The sequence below is a fragment of the Rutidosis leptorrhynchoides genome, chromosome 6 (assembly GCF_046630445.1).
Source record: "Rutidosis leptorrhynchoides isolate AG116_Rl617_1_P2 chromosome 6, CSIRO_AGI_Rlap_v1, whole genome shotgun sequence".
NCBI classification, from domain to species: domain Eukaryota; kingdom Viridiplantae; phylum Streptophyta; class Magnoliopsida; order Asterales; family Asteraceae; genus Rutidosis; species Rutidosis leptorrhynchoides.
Window position 1 is genome coordinate 166,722,029 of NC_092338.1, and position 3,995 is coordinate 166,726,023.

At 31.9% G+C, this 3,995-nt stretch overlaps 1 non-coding gene across 1 annotated transcript; it reads left to right on the forward strand.

Moving 5' to 3' along the window:
* Positions 1–908: 908 nt before the first annotated feature.
* LOC139856509 (small nucleolar RNA R71) lies at positions 909–1,015 on the forward strand. The gene has a single exon (XR_011761986.1). It is a non-coding gene; the product is annotated as a small nucleolar RNA R71 (small nucleolar RNA).
* The last annotated feature ends 2,980 nt before the right edge of the window (positions 1,016–3,995 follow it).

The window sequence follows — 3,995 nt, forward strand, 5'->3', positions numbered from 1 at the left end:
ACCCAGTTCGTGTAGTGATTGAATTAACTTGCGAAATATTACTTGAATTTTGAGTTTCCTTACCCTTAGGGTTTGGTTGCGTGTTGGATGGTAAAGTGCCCGATTGCCTTTCAGCAAGCAATTGGGATATTCTTCCCATATCTCTTTCAAGGTTTTGAATTGACGCTTGATGATTCCTTTGTACTTGCTCGTTTTCTGTTTGGGATTGATGAAGTTGTCTCTTCACTTGCTCATTCGTTTCTGATTGACTTTTGACAAAATTCATCATAACTTCTTCAAAGTTAGATTTCTTCTCTACTGGTTGCGTGTTATGATTTTGTTGTTGATATGGTAATTGAGGTAACGGTTGTTGTTGGAAATTTTGTTGAGGTGGAAATGGAGGTTGGTTTCTATTGAAAAAGCCAGGTGGTCCATTTCTTTGAAAAGCAAAATTCTTCGGGTTTTGATATCCTGGGTTTGCAGGTTGATAATTAGAATTTCCTCCTTGAAAATTTCCTTGTCTTTGATTGGCCATAAAATTAACTTGTGCTACTGAGTTCATTGGCCGATCATTGATATCACAATCTTTCGTGAAATGTGGTTGTCCACAGATTTCACAGCCTACTTGCAATGCTAAAACTGTTGAATTTAGTTTCTCTATTTCTCTTCCAAACTTTTTGAATTGATTCGACAGTGAAGCTATGGTTGTATTATTGTCTTCATTTTCTTCAAGGCTTGCCACCGTCCTTCTAGGTAGTTGATCTCTAGACGGTGTCCATTCAAAAGTATGAACTGACATGTCTTCTAACATGTCATACGATTGATTTGGTGATTTGTACATAAATACTCCTCCAGCGGAGGAATCTAATATACCACGAGTATGTTCATCAATACCACGATAAAAAGTTTGTACTATTTGCCCTTTTTGCAATCCGTGTTGCGGACAATTTCGTAACATTCTTTTTAATCTTTCCCATGCATCATAAAGAGTTTCGTCCGACTTTTGTTTAAAAGTGGTGATTTCAGTTCTAAGTCTTTCAGCTTTTGCCGGTGGGAAAAATCTGGTAATGAATTTTTCTCTTAATTCATTAAAAGTTGTGATAGAATCAGGTTTTGATGCTTTCAACCATGCTTTTGCGTCTCCAATTAACGAATACGGAAAAGTTCTTAACTTAAATGCATCTGAAGAAACATCTTTGTTTTTGTACAGTTCACATAAATCTTCAAAAGCTTCTAAATGTTCTATCGGATTGTTATTAAGTCTTCCGTCGAATTGGTTTTCACGAACCATGTGCATAAACTGCCCCTTGACTTCCCAGTTTTCAGCCTCAATTTCAGGTCTTCTTATAGATGAAAGAGCGAGAGGGGGAACAGTTTGTCTGGTATTCCACATCGGTAGATCATTTGGATCAGGTGTTACTTCAGCCATTTCTTCTTTAATGACGATGGTTTCTGGTTTAGTTTTGATTTCTGGTTGACCACTAGTGTTTCCTACTTGTTTATCTTTTTTGTTGTTTTTCGGTGTACTAGTACCACCTAATTTTTTTTGTTTTTCTTGTTTTAATCTTTTGTTCAAGTTTCTCTCAGGCTCTGGATTAAGTGCAACGAGTTTAGGATTTCCTGAACGGGTCATACAATTACAAAATTGTATGTAGTCTTGAAGGATTTATTCACTAAGTGTATGAACATTGAATTTTCTTGAAAATGAATTTTCACGAAAGGATCGAATAACTAAAAACGATGATAAAAACCTTTAAACAAACAGATTTTCCTTCTGATTTTGCCCACGTTTCGAATAGCCAAAAGATGCAGCAGAGGGGCAGGATTCGTTTGGTCTCAATATAATTGAGTACTGTTTGGCTCCAATAACCCAGTCCACGTACAAATCCAACTATTACTACGAATCAGAAAAATTATCTATTTATTTAACTGCCAACTTTCCCCGGCAGCGGCGCCAAAAAGTTGATGTAATGAAGATCGTGTCTTTTTATTTTGAACGGATTTAGATTGAATTTATTACACGAATTGGTTGTAATTATATGGCGTTTTTTTTTATTTCGGATTGATTTCACTCATATAGGCAACTTTGTCCTATCCGTATAGTAATAGTTTATTTGGTAAATCCGGTTCGTTCCACAGGGAGGTTGAGTTTTCAAGGTTTTAATCGCTAAAAGATAAACTAATTAAAAGGGGAATTTTGAATTAGGGTTTACTACTTAATTGAATGGAATTTAAATTTAACTAAAAATAAATAACTAAATTAACGACAATAAAAATACAATTTAAACTAATTTATCAAAATAGAAGAAATAAGGTTTTTCATGGAAATATAGCAAAATAGCAAAAAAATAATTAAAGTTTACGATATGGCAATAAGTGAAATTGAAGAGATTTAAAATAAGGTAAAGTAGTGGCTACTAAAATATGTCCCCTCTGGATTTATGGATTGTTTTTAAGTCCGATTATGATGTGTTAATATATATCCTTATATTTAATCTTCCGATTTATAAAGATTTAACTAACTAAAATTAAATCTAACTTTCGTTTCGATCTCGTTCTAGCGAATTAAATTATACCCCGACTATTCAAATTAAGATTTAATCCAGTTTTTACTTTCGTTAAAACCAAAATTATAACGGTCTTACCCTTTTTATAATTACACGATTATATAAATTATAATATTACCCAAACCACCGAATCACACTTCTAAATTGTTGTCAATAATTTGTCCATATGTCCGTCTAGGTTACTGAGGTGTTGAAGCATAATTTATGTAAATTTAATGCACTTTCGTTTATTAATTTAATAAATTATGTGATAGGGGTGAAAATATTAAATTATATAACAATGGGTCGGTGATTAAACTTAATATTAAAAATAGTCAAAGTTACATCATAACATTATAATATGGTTCAATCCATTTGTCCAGAGGTTCTACATTTTAATTACCACTATGAGTATTTAGTTGGACATTATAACGGCGTAAAAATATAAATTATATAAAATGGACATGGTAACAATAATAATAATAATAATAAACGATAACAATAATAAATAATAAATAACGATAATAATGACGATAATAATAAATATTACGATAACAATAATAAATAATAATAATAATGATAGTAATAACAACGATAATAATGATACGCGAAAATAAAGTTGGGACGTGGAGACTTACAGCGAGTTGGAATAGTAAAAAGTGATATAATTAGCGTAGTGGTACCCGGACAGAACTTCGACTAAAAACCCGTAAATTAAACGTTACAATAACCTTATTATTAAAATAAACTTAAATTAAAATTATAATTAAAATTATATATAAGTATTACAGAGGAAAAGAAAATATTGTACCTATAAAGCTCGAGCAAACTGGCTTTTTATAGATATTTGGCCTGCTACAGTAACCCATGCGATCGCATGAGTTTTATGCCTATTTCCCATGCGATCGCATGGCCGCCAGATCCAGCTCACAATTTTTTGGATTTTTACTTGTCGACATATTATAAAAATATATATAATATATAAATAATTTATATAATTATTTAAATATTATATTATATTCTTGTGCATAGTTGACTCATAATTTTGGCTCCGATGTCTCGTACATTTAAGCCCGGTTTATGTCTCAGTCCCAGTTTCTCGAACGTCTTTTCGTACAATTTAATATCGTGTAATTTGCGTTCCGCGACTTGCATTCTTGTCAATCTTTAGACATTTTTCTTCGATAATTTAAACCACTTGGAGTGTAACTTGTACGTTTGAGCATTTTGGACGTTTTCGCCTTTTAAATCTTCATTTTTGAGCGATCTTCGTCTTTTGTCTTCGCACTTATTTATTTAAACAATTACAACTAAAAATAAGGAAATTACAATTAAAAACATTACATTCTGGAATGATATTGCGACTAAATATTTGTTCGTTTGGAGCAATATCAATAAGATAGTTGTATTCATGTGGTGTAATATATGTAATATAGTGTGCTTATGCTTTATGATATATGTAAACATTGC